The 23,860-nt window shown below is 42.7% G+C and overlaps 1 long non-coding RNA gene across 1 annotated transcript; it reads right to left on the bottom strand.

Annotated features, from left to right (window-relative positions):
- Window positions 1-364: 364 nt before the first annotated feature.
- On the bottom strand, window positions 365-10,095 carry LOC132375838 (uncharacterized). The gene is made up of 3 exons (XR_009506131.1): window positions 7,861-10,095; window positions 4,823-5,043; window positions 365-2,485 (listed from the first exon to the last, which is right to left on the bottom strand). It is a non-coding gene; the product is annotated as an uncharacterized LOC132375838 (long non-coding RNA).
- Window positions 10,096-23,860: the final 13,765 nt, after the last annotated feature.

Consider the following 23,860-nt stretch of genomic DNA (forward strand, 5'->3'; position numbering starts at 1 on the left):
CCTCATGACCCCAGTTCTTTTTCTCAACTTGCTAGTGTTATTTTTCTAAACCTTCAGAAAGTCAGTGGTTTAGTTTTAGCAAACCAAAAGCAAAACAGAACACTTAAGAAAAGGTTAATGATTGTTTATAAATAAATGATTGCTGCCAAATGATTCTGATGCTCAAATCTGAGCTCATGTAGGGCAAATGAGATACATTCCTGAATAACCAAAGCCAGCTCCAAGGCCCTCTGTGAAATGAGCTTGCCAAGCCATAGAGGCCCTGATGAACACATGGCCTCACACAGGAAAACAGGAAATGGAAGTGGGAGACTTATGTTTGGGCAAGTGGAAGAAATGAAGACAAGCAAAGACGGCTTCCTCAAAGCTGGAATCCTCCAATTTATTAGTTTGCAAAACATCATCTGAGCATTGAGTTCTCTCTTTGGTATGTGTTCATATAGCAGAGATACAGTGGTCCCCAATGTATATTTTCCCCTTTTTCTTCAGTGATAGTAACCACCAATACTTAGGTGGGCACATGGCCATACTAAATAAAGACTGTATTTTCCAGTCTCATTAGGCAGCTGTTTGTAGCCACAGAGCTAAGTTCCAGTCATATCCATCTCAAGGGATATGAGAAAAGGTGATATCTACAGGTTCCAGGAAATGTCCTTAGAAAGGATAGGGGATTCTTCTTCTCTTCATTACCCACTCAGCATTCTGACGGAGATATGATGGTCAGTGCTCCACCTTGGACCATAAGGATGAGGACCAGACCCTTGGGTTGGTGGAACACAAAGTTGGAGGTACCGGGGCCCAGATGATCCTAGAACTGCCATAACAGCCTTGAACTGTCTACACTCAGAGTTTTGCATGAGGGAGATATGCACTCTATACCCTCCTATTATGTTTAAGCCACTGTGATTTGGGACCTTAAAGTCAGTGGTAAGTTGGTCTAACTAATACAGTGAGCAGTTTTCTAGCTTGGTTAAGTGTCTTGTTTATTGTCTAAAATGCACGCACTTGCTGCATAATGCAGACAATGGAAGGCAGAGGATACATGTAGGTCAATCTGTGGTTCACATTTTTTAAAAAAATGGTCAAGGGCTGGGAACTTTAGTCTGGAAATCCTTCCACCAAATATTTGCACCCGAAAAAATGTGAACACGTGTCAAACTCATAGTCTCCATGGCAGTAAATAGTTTATGCCTCAATCAAAATTTTTTTAAAAATTAAGGTTTGTGTTAAACTAATAATCAGGTTGTAATTTTGAAACTATAAACAAAAGTATCTTTGCTCTCAGCACTATTTTGTTGCTTTAATTATTATGAGGTCAGTGCTTGAAGATAAAAGATAAATCAAAGAGTGTCTGGCAGTTTCCAAACACAATATAAGCTCACACACACACACACACACACATGAAATCAAGTAGTTTTTAAAGGTATTAGAGTCATGTTCATTCCTGGTTAAATAGTTCCAGTTCAGATGGAAGGAAAAAGAAAAGCTTTAAGTTTATGACAGTTTTACTTTACAAATTCAGAATGATACATGATATTAGCACAAAAAGTCTACTTCGGGCCCACTGTTACATGACAACAAATACATACTTTATGAAAGAATAAATGTGTGCATGTAAGCCTGGATTTTTTTCCTTTCTTAACGCCAGAATCAGGTTCAATTAGATAACAAATTTAATTCAGTAACCATTCCTTGAATGCCTACATGTGTCAGGCTCTATGCAAACCTCTGGTGACCTGAAGATAATGAGACATGGTCTGGACTGCTGTCCCGAGGACACAGTTCATAGGGGAGCCAAGGACATGCATCGCCATTTGTGACACCCAGAATCTCTGCAAGTCCTAAACTCACATAATGAACAAAACACTCTAGAAGGAGAAGGAAGCAGTTAATCCTATCTGGGGTGAGAGGAGACATCTAAGGAAGTCTTGTGGAATAAATAGAATTTCTCCAGGCATAGGAAGTGGGGGAGATAGTCCAGAGAAAGAATAGCAAATACAAAGGAATAGAGGGTTGAAAGTGCACGTTATATTCGGGAAATAATGGTGGCTGGGACACAGCTGGGGGGCTTCAGCAGCCAACACTCTGGCAGCCAGGAGAGTAGATATTTCCAACCTGATAGGAGACCTGATCACAGCACACAGCACCCACTCTACCTAATGAGACAGTTCATTTGGAAGCTATTAAATGTTAGAAAACACAGCTTTCTGGTTGCAAGTAGCAAGCGGAGAGCATATATTGCTTACGAACCTATAAGGACTCCTCAATGCATTCCGGCTAAAGTCCAAGTCCAGCGTGGCCCCTTCAGGCCCATTTGCAATCTGGCACCAATTTACATTTCCAGTCTCATCTTCCGTCACACTCTCTCTCCATGCCTTAACTGCAGCCGCAATGCCAGGTGTAGTGTCTTTGCTAGAGCAGATTAGCACAGTCTCAGGCCTATGGTACGCAGCCCATGATTTGGTGAATGGTTTCTTTTCCACTCCTGTTAGACAAGAGGATCAGAAACTGTTCTTATTCATATGGGACAGACAAGAGTATATATTTACAGTGTTGCCCCAGAGCTATGTTAACTCTCCTGCCATCTGTCATGATATATTCATAAGGACCTGAACTACCTGGACATTCCATAGAATAACTCACTAGTCCATTACACCAATGACATTATGTTAACCAGATGAGCAAGAAGTGCCTAGCAGATTGGAGGCCATCGTGTGCTCCATAAAAGTGGGAAGTAAACTCTTTGAAGATTCAGGGGCCTGTCACATCAGTGAAGTGTGGAGGGGCATGCCAGGACATCCCATCACATTAAAGGACAAATGATTCATCTGTTGCTTCTCAGCACTAAGAAGGTAGCACAATTCTTGGTAGGTGGCTTCTGGCTCTGGAACCAGCATATTTCACACTTGAGAATGCTGTTTGACCCATTTAATAAGTGCTATGAAAGCTGCAAGACTTGAGTCAGTCCCAGAGCAGGAAAGGGCTTTGTGTAAGTCCAGACTGAAGTACAAGCACCCTTAATGCTCAGGCCACTTGATCCAGCAGACACCAGATACTGGTGGAAAGCCACTTTGTGGAGTTGATGGGGAGCCCCAGTAGGAGAATCTCAATGTAGACCCTAGAGTTTTGGAGAAAGACCATGCCTCCTATAGGAGAGAATTCTACAGCTTTGGAAAGCCACGTCTTGGTGTGCTACTTTCCTCAGGTAAAGATAGAACATTTGACCATGAGCCATCAAGTGTCCAGGTGTTTAGAGCTGCCCATCATGAATGAGGTTCTGTCTGACTCGACAAGTCAAAATGTTGGGTAGACTCAACAGCAACCCATTGTTAGATGGAGTACATTCAGGACTGGAAGTGATCAGCGCCAAAGGGTATAAATAAACTGTAGGCCAAAGTCATCAAAAACAGGAAAGTCTAAGAAACTATCGTAGCCAAGAGGAAACCAAAGAGACATGACAACTCAGTGAAATAGGGTGGATGGGATCCTGGACTGATCCAATCCAGGATCAGAAAAATACACTCGGTGAAAACTAAGGCTATCTGAATAAACCGTGGACTTCAGTTAATAATAATGTGTTAATATTGGTTCATTAATTGTAACAAACATAACATAGGAATGTAAGATGTTAATAATGGGAAATTGGACATGGGATATATGGGAATTTTCTACTATCTACTCAATTTTTCTGTAAACTTAAAGCTATTCTAAAATTTGTCTATTAATAAAAAAGATATAACAATAAAAATATTAAACTTTGACTCATTTCACACCAGACATAAAAATCAACTCCAAATGGATCATAGAACTAAATAGAAAACCTAAAACTATAAAAGTTCCAAAAAAAAAAAAAAAAAACAGAGGAGGAAATCTTTATGACCAGGGGTTAGGAAAAGATTTCTTAGGATACAAAAAGCACAAATCATAGAAGAAAAAAATTGATAAATTGAACTTCATCAAAGTGAAATCTCCTGCTTTTCAAAAGACATTGTTAAGGAAATGAAATGGTAAGTGACAGACTGGGGGAAAATGCTCTCAATACATATAACTAGCAAAGCATTTGCATCTAGAATATATAAAGAGCTTTTGCAACTCAACGATAAGAAAACAAACACTAATTTCGTGGGAGGAAATGAACGGTCTTTTCAATAAATGGTTCTAGGTTTGTTAGATATTCTTAAGGAAAAAAAAGAGGAACTTTGACCCCTAATTCACACCATACACAAAAATCAACTCCAGGTGGTCACAATCCTAATGGTAAAACGTAAAACAATAAAAGAAAAGAAAGTACAGGATATAAACCATTTTTTATATAATATATATATTATATATAATATATTAATTTTTATTAAATTAATCAAATTTAAAATTTCTGTTCCTCAAAAAAAAATTTATTTAATGGAAACACGTCACAGACCAAGAGAAAATATTCTCAATATATATATCATCCAAAATATTTTCCATCCAGAATATATAAAGAACTCTTATTGAACTGATGCTTCACAAAAGAAGATGTACGAATGGCTAATAAGCACATGAAAAGATGCTCAACATCATTAGTCATCAGGGAAATGCACATTACAACCACAATGGGACCCTACTACGCGTCATTAGAATTGCTGGTGGGAATGTGAAATGGGAAGATCAGATTGGACTACAGTTTGGTAATTGCTTATACAGTTAAACATATGCTTATCATATAACCCAGCAAATTCCACTCTTAGGTGTTGTATTAGTCAGGGTTATACAGAGAAACAGAATAGGAGACATATATATTCATTATAAGGAATTGGCTCATGCAATTATAGAGGCTAAGTCCCACCATCTGCTGTTGGCAAGCTGGAGACCCAGGAGAGCCAGTGGTATAATTCAGTCCGAGTTCAAAGGCCTGAGAACCAGGAAAGCCAATGGCAGTCCAGAGGGCAGGAGAAGATGAGACGAGATGTCACAGCTCAAACACTGAGGCAGAAAAAAGGTTTGAATTCCTCCTTCCTCTGCCTTTTGTTCTATTCAGGCCCTCAGCAGACTGGACGATGTCCGCTCCTATTGGGGAGGATAATCTGTTTTATGAGTCCACCAATTCCAATGCTAATGTCACCCAGAAACACCCTCACAGACAACCCAGAAATAATGTTTAATCTGGGCACCTTGTAGCCAGTCAAGTTGACGCATAAAACTAACCATCACAAACGATTGACCTTCGCAAGTGTACCCAAGAGAAATGAAAAGTTCATTCCACACAAAGACTTGTACACAGATGTTCATAGCAGCTTTGATCGTAATACGCAAAGACTAGAAACAACCCAAATGTCTATCACCAGGTAAGCGGATAAGCAAATTGTGACTTACCTGTGCAGTAGACCATTACTCACCAATGAAAAGCAATGGTACAGGCAGTAACATAGAAGAATCTTAAAAACATTAGACTGAGATAGTGAGTGAAAGAAGCAAGGCATGAAATATGACTCCATTTATATGAAATTCTAGAAAACATACATTTAGTCTATGGGGACAGAAAATGGACCAATGGTTACCTGGGGTGGGAGATTGAGAGAATTAACTAGATAGGCCACAGGGAACATTTTTGGAGTAAGAGAAATGCTGTATATGATTTTGGTGGTGACTTGTGAATGCATTAGTCAAAACTCATCACAGCGTACACTTCAAATGGGTGTGTTTTTTTTCTAAGTAAACCATACCTCGATTTTAAAGTTTATTTTTTAAAACAGAGTTGAAACAGTTCATACTCCTACCAACAACGTATAGGTGTCATTTTTTGATAGCCTCTGTATCACTAGTTATGATTGCACCTTTAATTTTTTACCATTCTGGTGGGTGAAAAGTGTAATTTCCAACTTTTGAGGTAAACTTCTGTGGATTATGCAATAGGTATCCATGAACAAACACCACACTAGAGAGTTCTATGCTAAAAGTCATTGCAAATGAAGCTATTGCTAACGAGACTCACTAGGGCGATCATTTACACTTTCTCATATTTTCATTTGTAAAGAATTATCCTAATATTCCATTATTCTCTAAGAATTTCAACATTTCAGCTTCATTCTGATCTTATTGTCAATGATTGTCTTTTATCTTTTGTCGCTACGCTTATTCTTCCCAAGTCTTAGATTCATGGCAGAACTTCAGAGCAAAATCAGGGAAGGATCAAGGCAGGGTTGCTTTAGCCCAAGTACCTCCTATCAGCTCCCTCCCCCTACCCCCATTTTTTGACACGGACTATTGCTGTTTCCTCACTCTTATGAAGAGTGTTATATAAATGCAGCTTCAGGACAGGAACCACCGCCCCCAACCTGATTAATGTCCCGAAGCTACTCCTACATGGAAATGCTAGAGCCATGGTTGATCTTAGAAATCACGTGCTCCAACTTGCGTGTTTTATAGGTTAGAAGACTGTAGTCAAGCAGCTGGTAGTGGCCGGCCTGGAACTAGAATTTCAGACCCCTAACCCCTGGGCTGCACTCTATTCCTAGACACTCGCTGCTTCATTGGTCAGCAGAACTGCAGCTCACGCTAGGCGTTCAGAGGGGGTTGCCCAAATGCGCAGCTCTTCACACGCCAAAGCTGTCAGAAATATTGAAAATACATGATATCATGAGTTGATACAAATGGCTTTGTCTAAATAAATAAATATGCTGTGATTTTTAAGATTTAACAATCAATGAGCTAATGCCCTGGAAGGTTCCTCAGTGACAGCTGTAACTAGGACAAAAATATTTGTGTGTCTGGTACAATCATTGTATGTTTGCTTAGAATAACACTGGATTCTGACTTTATCCTGGCATAATTTTTAATAGTGTCTTCTTCCACTCTGAAAAATGTTTGAAAGAGACATTATATTACCACTGTGATTACATGGGATTTCTAGCTAATAAGCAGCCCTGTTCTATCTGCTAATTTTTTATTACTGGAAATAAGTTAGGGGGGCATTTGGGGCAAATGGCTTGTAATCAACTTATAAATCATGCTACACTAGAAAAAAGAGCACAATTCTCTCCTTTACTGCTTTAGAAAATAAAAAGCTGACTCAGTTGCTCAATTTGCTAGAGGATTATCTTGAAACAATGCTTTAGGACAGTGGTCCCCAGCCTTTTTGGCACCAGGGACCGGTTTCGTGGAAGACAGTTTCTCCACGGATTCAGGGGGCGGGGGATGGTTCAGGCTGTAGTGCGAACGATGGGGAGCGATGGGGAGCGGCAGGTGAGGCTTTGCTAGCTCGCCTGCCGCTCACCTCCTGCTGCACAGCCCATGGACCTGGGGGTTGGGGACCCCTGCTCTAGGAAACTTCTCCGATTCCAAGCGCCCATCTATCTGCTCTTCATAAGGAAATTAAAGTCCAACTCTGGAAAAATATTTTTGGTGGAATGTGAAATTAAAGCTCATCAAATTTAACTTGTATACAAATTGAAGGGCTTGGAATCCTGCTACCTATGAAATCCCAAGTTTGACAGTACACGTGTGCTGTGTATATGCATTTGTGAAATCTCGTCTTGTTTTAACTTTCCACTGAGTAAGGGCTAAGAGGAAGACCTGGCTTATAGCATTCTGGACGGGACATCACGCCAGGAGGCCAGGCCTGCTGGGAAATGTCCCTTCTCTGTGTGCTGTTGCAAGCCACAGAGCTCCTTCAGACAAGGAACTGTGTGCCGTTCTCTTCTCTGAATTTCCCATTTACCAACCTTGGTGCTTTCAACCAGAGGTTTCTCCATGGCCACTGATCCAATGAAGGACACTTTCATTCAGCACAGGCTAGTGAGGGTAAGACAGTGAATTCGTTTCTGAGGACCACCATCATCAATACCACAGAGTGGTGGCTTCAAGAACAGAAATTTATCTCCTCACCTTTCTGAAGGCTACAAGTCCAAGATCAAGGGGTTGGCAGGGTTGGTTTCATTCTGATGCCTCTCTCCTTGGCTTGTACATGGTCACCTTCTCCTTTGTCTTCACATGGTCTTTCCTCTTGCATGTCTGTGTCCTAATCTCCTCTTCTTATAAGGACACCAGTCCTATTGGATTAGGGTTCACCCTACTGACCTGACTTTAACTTAATCACCTCTTTAAAGACCCTATCTCCAAATACATTCCGCGGGAATGGGGATCAGGGCTTCAATGTATGAATTTCAGGGGGATGCAACTCAGCCCAAAACAGGCAGTAACTAGGATTTTTTCATTAACTGACCTTGAGAAGCATTGCACAACGCTGTCCAGTACACTTCTCACTTGCCACCTGGGCAGGGGTAGAGGGGGTAGGGTTTGTGTCAAATGAGGAAAATTAATGTACCAATTCATCCCCTGTACAGATGACAAGCCAAGAAGCATGACCAATCAAATGTGTCCCACAAGGACCACAGCATGCCCTGGGGCTCCATCCTGGGAGAGGAAATGTTCCTATTTTCACTAACTCTACACCTTCCCACTCTCCAAGATGAGGCGCAAACACCATCTCTTCGTGAAAACACACCCCCGATAGCTCCCTTCTCCAGCCTCAGCCATGCCTGCCAGAGAGGTGGGTAAGTTCTCCCAGCATCTGTCATGTAGCGCTTATCTCTTCTGATGGTTCTTATCATACTGTATTACTCGGCTTACAGGTGCTTTATATTTATTCAATATAATAGATGAATACCATTTATGTTTCAACTGGACCAAGTCTTTTCTTTCTGTATCCCTACAGCCAGACCCTGTGTCTGACACACAGTAGACAATTAATAAATGATTGAATAAATGAATAGGTAATTTGCTTTTCCCATATTCTTTCTTGGCTGAGGCTGGCAGACCACCCAGGGGATACACACGTGTAGACAAAATGTGTTCACTAACAGAGTCCTACAACCAGCCACATGATCATGTGTGAAACTGTCAGAGGAATTAGAGAACATCAAAATCTCATTATGCACCACTTCTTAGATGTGTTATACACAAGCACTCATATGGAGCAAGCGTGCCAATTTGTTGGGTTGTTTGTCTTTCCACGATGTGAGGCACAGGAAAGGGCTATCTTAAAACTCTGCTGCTCAAACTCTGGAGCCCAACTGCCTGGGTCTGAATCCCAACTCTGCTACTTACTAGCTGTGTGACCTTGGGCAAGTTACTTAACCTCGCTGCGTCTCAGTTTCCTCATTTGTAAAACAGAGATAATAATAGTAACACCTACTCCAGAGGGCTGTCATGAGGAAGAAAAGAGTATATATAAAGTACTTCGGATAGTTTCTGGAGTGTCATACATGCTGTATAAGTGTTTGCTACCATCACCGTGTTAATACTGTCACAGTTATTATTAATAAAAGGGAATCATTTAGTTTGGTTCCACACTGTCATTGTAATTCCAATCAATCCCCCAAGCGCACCACCCTACGAGGGGCTCTCATGGCCCTGACCCTGACCTCGCTGGGCCTCCCCTGTCAGCGGCCACCCCAGGCAGAGGTGCTGGTCACTGCCTTTTGGGAGGTAGTCTCCCTGGGCCACAGAGCCCACTGCACTCCTTTCCACCATCCTGTGTCCTGCAGGACTGGGGGCAAAAATAAGGGTCATAACCACCCCCTCCAAAAGGAGGGAGGGGAGTTTGGGAAGGGAGACTTTTTGCTTTTCAACATTAAAGCACAAACAGAAAGGAATGGAATGGAGAGAGGAGCTAGACGAGGGGACAGAAGGGGTGAAGAAAGGATGGGTGGGGAGGCGAGAAGAGGGAAGGAGGGATGGGGGGAGGTAGGGGCCTGGATGGAGGGGGATGGGAGGGAAGGGGAGGGGGAAGAGGGAAGGGGAGAGGAGAGGAGGGATGGGGGAGGAGGGGAGGGAAGAGGAGGAGGGGGGAAGGGCGGGAAGCAGAGGGGAGGCAGGAGAGCTCGCAGGACAGGGACACTCCAGGCCTGGTCTGGGAGCAGTTCCAATGACTCCCCACATGAAAACAACCCATGACCACCAGCCTCCCCAGAGCCAGCTGTTTCCACTTCCGTAACATATGCTCACTCACGTAAATTGTTTACTAACTTCACATCCAGATTTTTTTAAATAGAGGAAAACCTGGGGTTTGTCTTCACCCACCAGAAGAGCAGAGATAAGGGGGGGAAATTCAATAACAAACAAAACGTAAAATCAGAACGAACATTACAGGAGAACTGAGGTTTCTCCGGGGCAGCCCAGCTCCCTTCACTTTCAGGGCTTCCTGAGTCAGTGAGGGGCCTGCCTCGTCCACGCAGCTGCATCTGCATCCCGCTTACAAAGCCCAGCATCCGAATTCTAGAGAGAGAGGGTGACCAAGAACAGGGGAAGAGCAGGGCTGGCGGCTGCAACCATGTGAGCACTAGCAAAGCACCACACTTGAAAGCCCGGCCCACAGCGAGTGGACACTGCAACCTATGTTGTGTGGTGTCGAGAGCACGTGGTCCCAAGCCAGACCACCAGGTTCTCTAGTCCCAGCTCTGCCACTTGGGAGCTGTGTGATCTGCAGTGAGTTACTGAACCTCTCTGTGCCTCAGTTTTATCATCTATCAAAGGGGGATAAAAATAGTGTCCACCTCCTGAGATGGCTGAGGGGTAAAATGAGTTCAAGTAAAGCACTTAGAATAGTGCTGGCATTTACTAAGCCATTTTTTTACCTAATTTTAAAAACTAGAATTTTTAACCTAATTTTTTAACCTAATTTTTAAAACTAAAGTTTTTACCTAATTAAAACACTGGAATTCATTACTTCTCTTTGATATCCTCGACCTAGATTTATCATGGGATTCTCGCTTAATATGATGTTCTCAAAGAAACATCAAAATCACAAAAGTGGTTGGAAACATTGTGTATGAGGGTCATATTTGAAGCTCCTAGCAGGATACATACTCTTCCAAAATGTATGTAGCAGAAAAATATAAGATTTTCAAAATCAAACAAAAGTTTCATGTTGAGATGCATTATGTTGCTGGTCTAAACCTCTGAAAGAATGTTTCTGTTCCTGAAATGAACAGAAAGTATATTTCTAGCCACAGTCCTTCAATCCTTAAGTAGCCAAGGCACTAGATGTTTGTCAAAGACACTGCATTTGAGCAATAAAAGTGGTACTTTGCTCCATCAAGGGTACTTTGAGGACAGTTTATTTACACCACTTCTCTATGAATCCAAAGGAGATACACCGAGGAGAACAGGGGATGATTTTATTATTGGTCAATCTTACTCCCAACTGTATCTTTCCTTCTTTAGTAAAATTTGCCCACATCCAAATATTAATTATTTCCAACTATTAATCTAGCCTAATAGTCTGGTTGCACTGTTAATTTTCTAATATTAATTTTTCTGATTTTATAATTAGTACATACACATATTAAACATGTTTTATTTGCTTCCTCTAGTTCATTCCATTTCTGGCCACAGCCCCAGGATGGAAATATCAAGAAGGTACTTCTCACCTCATTGGTACTGATGATGTTGTTTGCAGTTCCATCTGCTTTTGGTATGTGGCCTTTTCTTACATTTAACATTCAGGAAATGTGCAAGCTTGTATTATTTTGAGGGTGTGAGGGTGAAGCAATAGTATTTTCATGGAAGTTGGCAAAAGATGCATCAAGAATATCAGGTCTGACATCGTATTAAACCAGAATCCCATGATAAATCTATGTTGAGACTATCAAAGAGAAGTAATGAATTCTAGTTTTTAAAATTTGGTAAAAATTCGTGTGTACATATAACAAAAATAGTGCTTAGTAAATGCCAGGGGCTATTCTTAGTGCTTTACTTTAACTCATTTTACCCACAGACATCTCAGGAGGTGGACACTGTTTTATTTTTATTGCCCTTTGATAAATGATAAAACTGAGGCACAGAGAGGTTCAGTAACTCACTGCAGATCACACAGCTCCCAAGTGGCAGAGTTGGGACTCGAACCCAGAGGTCTGGCTTGGGGCCTCCTTGCTCTCAACACCACACAACATAGGTTGCACTGTCCACTCCCTGTGGACCAGGCTTTCAAGTATGGTGCTTTCAGCAGAGGAGACCATAAACAAGACGAAAAGAGAACCCTCAGAATGGGAGAAAATATTTGCAAACGAAGCAACTGACAAAGGATTAATCTTCAAAATATACAAGCAGCTCATGCAGCTCAATATCAAAAAAACAAACAACCCAATCCAAAAATGGGCAGAAGATCTAAATAGACATTTCTCCAAAGAAGATATACAGATTGCCAACAAACACATGAAAGGATGCTCAACATCACTAATCATTAGAGAAATGCAAATCAAAACTACAATGAGGTATCACCTCACACCAGTCAGAATGGCCATCATCAAAAAATCTACAAACAATAAATGCTGGAGAGGGTGTGGAGAAAAGGGGACCCTCTTGCACTGTTGGTGGGAATGTAAACTGATAGAGCCACTATGGAGAACAGTATGGAGGTTCCTTAAAAAACTAAAAATAGAACTACTATACAGCCCAGCAATCCCACTACTGGGCATATACCCTGAGAAAACCATAATTCAAAAAGAGTCATGTACCACAATGTTCATTGCAGCACTATTTACAATAGCCAGGACGTGGAAGCAACCTAAGTGTCCATCAACAGATGAATGGATGAAGAAGATGCGCCACATATATACAATGGAATATTACGCAGCCATGAAATGAAACGAAATTGAGTTATTTGTAGTGAGGTGGATGGACCTAGAGTCTATCATACAGAGTGAAGTCAGAAAGAGAAAAACAAATACCGTATGCTCACACATATATATGGAATCTAAAAAAGAAAAAAAAAAAGGTTCTGATGAACCTAGGGGCAGGACAGGAATAAAGACGCAGACGTAGAGAATGGACTTGAGGACACGGGGAAGGGGAGGGGGAAGCTGGGACGAAGTGAGAGAGTGGCATGACATATATACACTACCAAATGTAAAATAAGTAGCTAGTGGGAAGCAGCCGCATAGCACAGGGAGATCAGCTTGGTGCTTTGTGACTACTTAGAGGGGTGGGATAGGGAGGGTGGGAGGGAGACGCAAGAGGGAAGAGATATGGGGATGTAGGTATATGTATAACTGGTTCTCTTTGTTATACAGCAGAAACTAACTCAACACTGTAAAGCAATTATACTCCAATAAAGATGTTAAAAAAAAAGTGTGGTGCTTTGCTTGCGCTCACATGGTTGCAGCCGCCAGCTCTGCTCTTCCCCTGTTCTTGGTCACCCTCTCTCGCTAGAAGTCGGATGCTGGGCTCTGTAAGCGGGATGCAGATGCAGCTGCGTGGACGAGGCAGGCCCCTCACTGACTCAGGAAGCCCTGAAAGTGAAGGGAGCTGGGCCGCTCTGGAGAAACTTCAGTTCTCCTGTAGCGTTCTTTCTGCTTTTATGTTTTGTTAGATGTGGAATTTCCCTCCTTACCTCTGCTCTTCTGGTGGGTGCAGACAAAGCCCAGGTCATCCGTAACTTATCGTGGTCCAGCGTATCCCATAATGAATGTATCCTGTGTATTCATCAGAGTGCTTTGCTTCCAAAGGCCCGCACTTATGGTCCTTCTGCAGAGCCTGCCTCCCAGCTGCAGGGCCCCTCTGTGGGCACCAGCAGAGCTTGCACCCCCTGGGCAGCCTTGGCCGGTGGCTGATAAGTCAGGGCTGTGAGAGTCCAGCTCCCAGGGCTTCAGGCAGGACAAATCCAAGATGCAAGTGACACTCCGGAGTTCTACAGGATCAAACCACAGCAACGCTCCACGGGGTTCCGTCTGAAATTGCGCCGTGGTTAGCTTCTCCCCCTCCCTGTTCCGCCTTCCCCACCCCTCTCCTGGTTTCTCCTGGGGGCATCTTAAGAAACTGCTTCACCCAAATCCTTGTCTGAGGGTCTGCTTCTGAGGAACCCAAGCAGGAGGAAGGGGCTGGCCTGAGCGGACAGCAGGGTGGTGTCCTATGGATGGGAGGGAAGGCAGGGTGTCTGGTGAGGCTGGGGCACTTGGGAGTGGGAGGATAAGGATCCTTCTGGGTGTTTCTGTGCTACCAGTCATTAAATAAACCTTCTCCAGTAGGGAGGGGGAGGAGTGCTGGATGCTGGGGAGGAAGGAGGGGTGTGAAATATTTGGCTGGGAGAGTCAGAGCACGACTGTTGTAAGGAAATTTGGTGAGACTTCTAGACAGTGTGGGCTGATGCTCTCTGGCCACATAAGCTACTCGGGCTGGGGACTGGATTAGCCAAGATTGGAGCTATTTCTAGGAGAGTAGGCTGGAGGGAAAGAGGTTAAAGGGGTAGAAGAAGGGGGGCGATTATGATGATGAGGGACCTTTGCTGGATACAGAAGGAAGTGACAACATTGGAGGGGTGACCTAGAAAAGAGGGTGACGACAGTGGATTGTAGATCCTGATAAAGTTAGAGAATTGTCAGCAGAGTGGTCCTAGTCTGTGACCATGGGAAGTGGTGGGCAGACTGTGGGGTGCCCGGAACCGAGGTTGCGGAGGTGATGAGGTGGTTGTCACGTCAGGGTCAAAGGTGGGACTAGGGCGTGGGAGGCTGGCATGGGGTAGAGCGCCAGACCACCAGCTGCTAGAGCCCCTCTTCTCTCAAGCCTAGTAACTGAATGTTTAGATATTCTATACATTTGCTTTTTTTATTTGTTCTTGCTTGTTTTTTGAGACTTTAGCAAGGAGGTGAGGAGCTGAGGGTAGAACAGCGCTTGAAAAGTTGCTCCCAAGCTGTTCCACCCTCACTGAATCTGTACGCGGTGCCCTGGAAAGCGGCCAGGACCCTCCTCCCCCCCGCAACATGTGCCTGGACGTGACAGCTTTCGCTTCACCCCAGAACTTCTCTCAGTTTTTCTGTTAATTCTTCAGATCTATGACCTCTAATTTCCATGGTTTTCTCCCAGATTGGTTCGAGGGGAAGGGGCTGTGAGCCTTGTTCTCAACACGTGTAGGTTTTGAGCAATTTCTCTACGGAACTTTGAAAGCCAGGACTGTGTCTATACTCTCCCCTCATTTCCACAAAAGTTCAATATTTTAGAAGAAAACTCCTCTCCTACAATCAAGTCGGCACTTAGTCTTAGCTGCCCGATGGCTCTGACTAGTTCTTTACAACAGGGTGACACCAGGAAGGATGTAGAATCTCTTTCCTCAGCATCTCTAGGGTAAGTATCACTTCCCCCAACATACATGTGCACACAAACACACACACACACACATGCAGTGCACACAGTCTTGTGAGTATCTAGCATAACCCAAGGAATGATTTCCAACGCACAAGCATTGAGCAGGATGGCTAAACGGTAGAAGTCAAGAGAAATGGACCCTCCCCATGACTCTCTCTCTCTCTCTCCCGGTTTTTAGGTGAGGCGTGGTCTCTGCCATGAATCCTCTGTGAGGTGAGAACATATTTTCCCCCCGAAGTCTTGAGCATAGCAGGCAGGAGGGGGAGGACAAGGAGATGCCAGCAGCATCCTTTTCTGGGTCAGGTGGTGGCCCTGAGACTGAGCACATCGGTGACTGCAACAGCCAACCTCAAGGGCGTCTGGTAGCACTTGGGGCTTCTCTGCAGGTATTCTTCCTGCCCTCCTACCCAATATGAGTGGGGGGATGAGTAGGGTACTGACTGTGAAGGTCTTTCCCTTCTTTTGAGCGTATACCTATGTAATATGGCTGTAGCTGAAACGTTTTGTCCAAATGGCTTAAGTTTTTGAGAACCCAGGGAGCACGGCAAATCCCTCTGCACACGCAACAATTTCAGAAATGGATTTATTTAACATGGATCATAAAAGTGTTGAAAGAGTTTCTACAGTGAACTTTGCCTCTTGCCTCCAAACAGAGTAGTGGATGCCACCATGAATTAAGTTTTTCTCCCAGCAACACCACATAGCAGAAGTTGGAAAAGATGGAGAAACCCCAATTTTCTCTTAAATGAAAAAGGTTTGCCCCATTCCTCTCTTGTCTAAACATAAAGTATGTATGATTCTTTTTTTGCCTCCCACAGCCTGGACTCAGCCCTTTGCCAATATCAACAAATACTGGCAGCAGTAAATACTGTATCAACTAAATGTGTTTTCCAACATTCATCCAGGTATCTGCAGAGCCAACTCTCTGTTATCCACGATGCAGGTTAACTGGGCTCTGCCGGGCATCTCTTTGTCCCCTCAGTCGGCCCAAAGCCCCCTTGCAGTCCAACCACATGTCGGATGTTGGATGTACATACTTTCCCAAAGAGCCAGCCACCCCTACAGAGAGGGTGATATAAAGCGTTAGGATGTGGAGGGATGGAAGAAGCGGGGGTACCCGCCACCCGGGACTAGTTTCATTATTTCTCCTTCCTCATTGTTGCTAATTAAGAGTCACATTAAAATGTGAACACACGTTCTTAACATGCTACCTCCAGTCTTGCTGAAATTACCTGGATTATAGATCATGTCCAAAGTAATTTCTTCCCAAAACCTGGTGTACAACCGTAAGCTGGGAAGTTCATAATATGTGTTATATTTTATGATAACATTCAGGTAAAGCCATGCGAACTTGTCTATCATTGAAAGGTTCATTTTGAGTCGTGTTAACTGAAGGTGAGTTGATTCATTTATACACAACTCCCTCACTTCCCTTTGAGCAATTGTCAAGCGTGCTTGACGCAGTGCAAGTGACCTTCAAATACTGGGGCGGGGGGCGAGGTGGGGATATTGGCTTGGACTGTCAGTGTAGATTTGGAGCATGAATTGCTCCAAAGAATCCTGATTTCTTACGCATGAACTACTGACCCTGGCACTGGGGCCAGGAGAGCAGGACGGGAAGGAAGGTGAACTCCCGCTGATTCAGGGGCCCTCCCAGGCTGCCTTTTCCACGGTGTCAGCAGTATTCACCTCACTTTCCTCTCCTCCCTCTTCCGCCCCACCATAAGTCCTGTCCCTGGAAGCACTTTTCAGTTGCCAAGAATCAGGAACACTGGGAAACCATCCAAAAAGCTGGGTGGCTACTTTATTTTCCATAGCCCACACGGTAACACGTGGCCCTGCATTTAGCATTGGGTCATAGGTGTGGACACAGCATGGCTTAAAGGAAGGAACACAGCACCAGAAAGAGAAGTCTTCAGTGACTCCAGTACCAAGCAAGTGTGTGACCTGGAAGCCAGCCTTCCTTATGGGCCTGTCTAGCTGAAGATGCAGCAATGTTCTGTAGGGCTTTCAGAAGTGTTTCCTCTAGCTCCACTGCTTGGAGCGATGCTTCTCTTGTTGGAGCTGCTGGTCTGAGGACCACATTTTCAGCAGGAAGAGAACAGGCCCCCATAGCCACGTAATTTCCAGGAGATGGAAATAAAACAAGGAGAAAATTCCCAGAAGTCAATGTGCCTGCCCACTGAGGATCATAGGAAATGCCCTTGAAACCAGTATCGGGTCCTGAGCTGGAGAAACAGCTCCTGTCTTTGCTTTCAAAACATTCCTGGGCTTCCCTGGTGGCGCAGTGGTTGAGAGTCTGCCTGCCGGCGCAGGGGACACGGGTTTGAGCCCTGGTCTGGGAAGATCCCACATGCCGCGGAGCAGCTGGGCCCGTGAGCCACAGTTACTGAGCCTGCGCGTCTGGAGCCTGTGCTCCGCAACAAGAGAGGCCACGACGGTGAGAGGCCCGCGCACCACAGTGAAGAGTGGCCCCCGCTTGCCACAACTAGAGAAAGCCCTCGCACAGAAACGAAGACCCAACACAGCCATAAGTAAATAAATAAATAATAATTAAAAAAAAAAAAAACATTCCTAATGTTCCACTGTGTAAGAAATATGTCAAACACCTCCATTGGAAAAACAGGCTCCAAAGATGAAACGGTGCCAGTTGCCCTTGACTCATCCACGCAGCTGCCCAGGGACCTGCTGTTACACTTCATTAGCTCTCTGATGACAGGTGTAGCTCAACTTTATGTCAAGCAAGAAGGAACTCAGTTGTGTGGGCAAACATCCCTCGTTCACGTTTGACAAAGCCTTCCTAAAGTAATAAAATGATGAAACCTTCCTAACTCCTCTCTAGCTGGATACCTCATCCCCTCAACCGCCTCTGACTCTCTCATCGTCTAACCTGGTTCTATGAATGCAGAAGCTGTTTACAGAGTCCCTCTGCCAGTGCCTGGGTCATTCAAAGACACCCCCATAGGTGGCCCACAAAGAGTCCTGTGTGCAAGCATACGGCTGTCACTGATAAAGCCCGTGGGTGGTGAACAGTTCTTTTCACACTTCACATCCTTGGGCTTATCCTGTGATGTGTGTGGGTAGCACCTGTTTGCCTGGCCCATCCTCATCTGAGATTCTGCCTCTTAGACATCTGGGCAGGGTGAGGTGTCTTTTTCCTTTCTCTTAATGCAACAGCTTGTTCCTGAGTTCTGCATGTCCAGCTGTTATGTCTGCTCTGCTTGTTAAAATACTCATTGGAACTAACCAATAAGATCACCCATTTAAATATTTTCTGCACTCTGCTTTTAGGGTAAAGAAACCAGGCAATCTAAGGAAGCAAACATCTCATGGCTTTTGAAAAAATAAGCAAACAGCAAAACATCTTCCAGAATGAGTTGGTTCTAATACAGATTTAACCTGGTTTCTTACACTTGCTACATTAACTCAATAATCCTACCCGATGTTTAGAATAAACAGGTACACTGGGGCCCCTCATCAAACATCAGACAGCACTATTGGATTCAATATTTTACCTTAAATTAGGAAATCAAACTAAGTTTTTAGAAATAAATATCAACTAACAGAATGAATGGCAAAGAAAGAGGGAATGACTGGCATTCTTAGGGAAAAACTCATTTTCTGATGAGTATGGTCAAGATCTTATTCTCATAATCATCATAATCATAGCCCACTTTTCACTGCATAGGGTACTTGACATCCATTATCACTGTTCTTCCCAGCAGCCCAGAGACATGGGTCATCTTATTCTCCTTTTATCCATGAGAAGACTGGAGATCATCTGACAGTTAAACAGACTGGTCTTTTGGCAAGGAAGCAGGACAGACGTATTTTCAACTGAGACATGCTTGACGCCAAAACCCATGTTCTTGCTTTTATGCCAAGCATCCAAAACAAAATGTTCACTAAATCTTAACAGTCAATTTAGTTCAGCAGTTTCTGAGCACCTACCATGTTTTGGTTGTGATAAGGAGGACAGAAATTAATAAGTTACAGCCTTCAGTTGAGCACAAACACCTTCTTTAGGGAATCTTTCAGAACAAACAAACACTTTCAGAAAATTTTCGTAATTGGGCCTGAGGTACTAACTTGACTCTTCATTCAATTTTTTTTAACCAACCAGCTGATTTAGCTATCAAAATGGCAACTCCCACAAAATTAAGCATTCTACCTTTGGTCATACATCTAACCCCTCAACTAATAAAAAACTTTAATATGATTTCTCCTAAAGAAGGAGATGGAAATGTCTTTTCTTGTCACACCATGAAGACCAGTAAACATCTTATATTAGTCCTATTTGTTTTAGATTACAATGAGGGATTATCATATATGAGACCATTGAAAAGAAGCAAAACTAAGCATTAGTCCAAGGTTTTTTATGTGACAGGGTTGGTGTGTGGTTTCTAAAAAATTATAATTTCATATGCATAACGGCAATTGCTAGAAAGGAATTCTGTAACAAGAGTTAGTTATGTGAGCGAAATTGGTTTATATTTCAGGTTACAAGGTAGGCAGACACTGTGGCCCAGAAGAAATTCCCAGAAGTAGTTCCCAGAAGAAGTTGTTAATGTGTCTATTTGTGAACATTTTTGGTGTTTTTAGTCTCCCGAAGCACCTGGGACTGACCTCTGTGGGAAACAACACAAAGTATAAACAGATCATTGTTTGTAAGTACTCCAAAGGATGTTTCTAGAATATGCTTCTGTAGGTGAATAAAGCTGGTTATTGTTGAGCCTTTCTTCACCAAAAAATAACAACGCTGATTTAGTAGGCTGTTTTGGAAAAGAGCCTAGTAAAATCTGTTGCAGAGTTAGGATTTACTTTGAAAAATTTCTCTGTTTTTAGAAGTTTGCTGATGGAGTATTTTCTTTCCTTAAGTGATATTTGTCAAACTGTTTCAAATCTGTTTTGGAATGAAATTGGGAATTAAAAACTTCGTATAAAAATTTAAGTGTAATAAAATATAATTCAATAATGCCCATGTTCTCTAATATCCAAAGTATTTGATCGATTACAAACTTTCCAATAGTAACCATCTCTTAAGTCAATGTCTAATCTTTCATGACTTCATGGAAAGAAAAAGTAATTTTAACAAGACCAGAATAAAAGTGTTTTCAATTGCACTTATGAGTCTGTATTTGACCAAAATAAAACTTTGGGTGTGACAGCAAGTGTGTAAACGATGAAGAACCAATTTAGCAACCTATGAGTTGATTAGCCATAGAAAAATTGGGCTTTATTGCTGCAAATCCTCAACCTGGGCCCAGGTGAGTAGCAGCATGAGGTTAGGAAGTGCTGGAAAGTGTCTGAATCAATGTGGAGCAGGTTGAGAGGAGATTTTATTTATTTTTCAAATTCTTAAATAATTTACTCTGTGCCAGTGCTGTTCGAAGTTCATTATAGTTGTTGATGCATTTAGTCTTCATAAGGCTCTAATTAGCTAATTTAGAGATGAGGAAACTGAGGCAAAGAAAGGCTGAATAAGTTGCCCAAAGTCACACACAGTTATTGCTGGAGCCAGGATCCAAACCCAGGCAGCTTGTTTCAGGAGTCTTAACCCTTCAGCACTGTGTTAGGCAGCCTTCCAGATACACCAGCTGTGTGTGTGTATGAACACTTACAAAACTGACCCGGTTTCTATGCAGCTGGCCTACGCCTCCCCTGCCCACCTGACTATAACTTTCAAAAAGTTCACGTCTGTGGAGGACGTCTCGTTTCTAGAAGGACACTACTGCAATGGAAATGTATTAACTGGGAAAGAAAGTTCCAAGCTGTACTCAGTGACGTTCAGCAGGAAATTGTTTTCTTCTAAGCTATGAGTCATCAGAGAGAGGTCAGGGCCTTCAAAAATGAAGCACAAGATAACTTTGAAGGTAAAGAGAGAAAACAAATGAGCTCACATCAGGTCCCGCTAGCAGGAGGAAGTTTGGATAGGGACTCCTGAGAAGCCTGAAAAGAACTTTGTGAAATTAGGCCTATAAAAATTCACAGAAGCTTTATTTTTAATAGTGAGAAAAATAGAAACATGTAAATATCCATCAGTAGGGGATTGATTAGTTTATATTCATATGATGAGCTAATCCATAATCACTAAAAGATGAGATTCTATACATTAAATTGGGTATGATCCTATTTGGTAAATATGTATGTAAATTAGTGCTGTGAATGTATGAAACATCTCAAGAGAATACACTTAAACTGAAATCAGTGATTATCTTTGAGGGATGGGATTTCTGGAAATTATACATTTTGTGCTTATATTTCAGAATTATTTATACTTTTGACTGAATATGCATTACCTTTGTAAGAATGAAAAATCATAAAGAAATTATTTTATTCTTTTTTTTCTAGAGGAGGTAAGCACGTGTGTTAAGCGGCAGAAAGGGGGAAGGGGGAGATTAGCAACATTAATAAAGGGCTGTGCTTTGGATGTTCAGAAATGGCTTTGCTCTCTCTGCCACACTCCCTTAACCCCACAAACATTGCTTTTATTCAACTGCACTTTGGTGTTATCCCGTTGGCCTCTGGAGAAACATAAGAAACAGGTGCACAAAATTTGTCACTGTATCTAACGAAGAAGACATTGTTGATGATGTTGTCCATTACATCTTGGTTCTTCCTATATGAGAATTCACAGGAGACATTTTTCTCCGGTCTCATTATCATAAAAAGTTACTTCTCTCAACAGCCGGGCACCTTACCTTAAGGACACTGTGATTCTTGTGAGTCATCTTGCATACCTCTTTGCTTCGTCTATTGGGAGGCTTAGAGATAAAATTCTCACCTGTCTAGCAGCCGTACAGAACCAGCTGGCACAGATCTGAGTGTGTTATTCTGGCAGCCAACTTTGCTGTGATTCTTTTGTATTTTATGTATCTTTGCAGGGTGCCTCAAAGAATCCATTTCAAAAGTAAGTCATTGTTGAATACCCAGTTAGTAACGGGTGTTACTTTTGCAAATGCACACCTTTGCAAAGGGCATCAGTTTGGACTGAGAGGAACCTAGTGTTTCATGCAGGTGTCGTAAGGACCATATCTGCTTTTATCTGTTTTACAGACTGCGATTATAGGCGGAACTTCAGTTAACAAAAGGATTCAGCTTCCTGAAAAATAGGTTTTAAAACCTCTGAAATAGAAGCAGACTTGTATGCATTTTGAGGCATGAACTTGAATTATTTTATAAAACATATTTCAGGTATTAAATTACACACAATATTCTTTCTATATCTTCACCTGTCATTATATATATGATTTACTGATTATTTTAACCTTGACCACATGTATCCCTTCAGCCAACACCATCTTCTTTCTCTGGTTCAGAGCCAAACTTCACAGGACCTGTCTTCACCCACCGTCTCCATTTGCCCACCCCCTGCTCACCACCCAACCATCTGATTGTTTGTTTCCCTCATCATCCTATTAAAACCAGCCACAAAAACCTCCAGGTCATTAAGTTCCATGAACATGTTTCAGCTTTTTGACTTCTCAGCAGCATTAATGCAGTGGACTACACGTTGCCGTAAGGCCCCTGATTGTTTCTGGAGGCTCTGGCTGACCCCCTTCCTCTGTGAGCTTATCTTCCCTTCATGGCCATTAACATCTTGAGTTCCCCAAGGCACTGCCTACATCCACTCTTCTCATCTGGTTCATGTCCCACAGTGATCCCATGCCTGCCTGGGTTTTCAATGATAATACTCCAGGGTCTCCCAAATTTGTATCTCCAGGCTCAACCCCTCTTCTCACTCCAGACCTATGGGTCTGCCTGCTTATTCAAGAGCTCCTTTAGGGTGACTTCACACCCAACAGGACCAAAACTGTGTTAAAGATGACCTCATGATCTTCTGCATCAGCCTGTTCTTCTTGCAGGGTTTCTTGCCTGATTGACTGACACTCTCTTCCATCTGGTTCTACAAGCAGAAGCCTAGGGCTTCCCTGCCCCTCAACTCCCAATTTTTATCCATCTATACGGTTCTCATAGATCTCTCTATACCCCTTGGTCTCCACAGCCACCACTTCAATCCAAGCCACCATCTCCTCTCACTGGAGTTATTTCAATGGCCTCTTAACTGGTTCTCCTTAATCTATGCTTACCTGTCTTCAGTAACATTCTTCATGCCGCAGTCAAAGTGAAAAAGCTCATCATACCCACTCACTAACTTCCCCTTCTTGGCTTGACACGTGACCTCCCATTGCTCTTAAAGTAAAATCTTTCACGTGACCTAAAAGGTCCTGTATGGCCTCACTTTACCTAAGTCTCTACTACACTTTCTTTGCTCCAGAATCTTGAGCCTTCTTTGAACATGCCACAGGACCTTTGCATATGTTGTTACTTCTGCCTGAAATGTTCACCTGCCTTACTACCCCTTTCCTGTTAATCTTTACTCTTATTCAGATCTCAACCCAAACATTATTTTCTTAGAAAAACCTTCCCTACTCCCAGGAGATCTCTCATGTCATAACTTAACTATCATTTATAGCACTTATCACATTTTGTAATTATACATTTACTGATGAGATTATTGTTTAATGCTTGTGTTCACACCAGACCACAAGCTCCAGATTATAGGGAAAACCTCAGTTACTGTTCATTATTACACCTCCAGCAACTAGAACAGTATTTGACCTCTGTAGGTGCTTGGGAAATATTTCTGGAATGATTAATTAAAGAATTAAATCCTGCTTGTTATATACCTATTATGTATTAATCTTTGTTTCACTGGGCTCTAAAATCAGATGGAATTTTTCAT

The sequence above is a fragment of the Balaenoptera ricei genome, chromosome 12 (assembly GCF_028023285.1).
Source record: "Balaenoptera ricei isolate mBalRic1 chromosome 12, mBalRic1.hap2, whole genome shotgun sequence".
Classification (NCBI taxonomy): domain Eukaryota; kingdom Metazoa; phylum Chordata; class Mammalia; order Artiodactyla; family Balaenopteridae; genus Balaenoptera; species Balaenoptera ricei.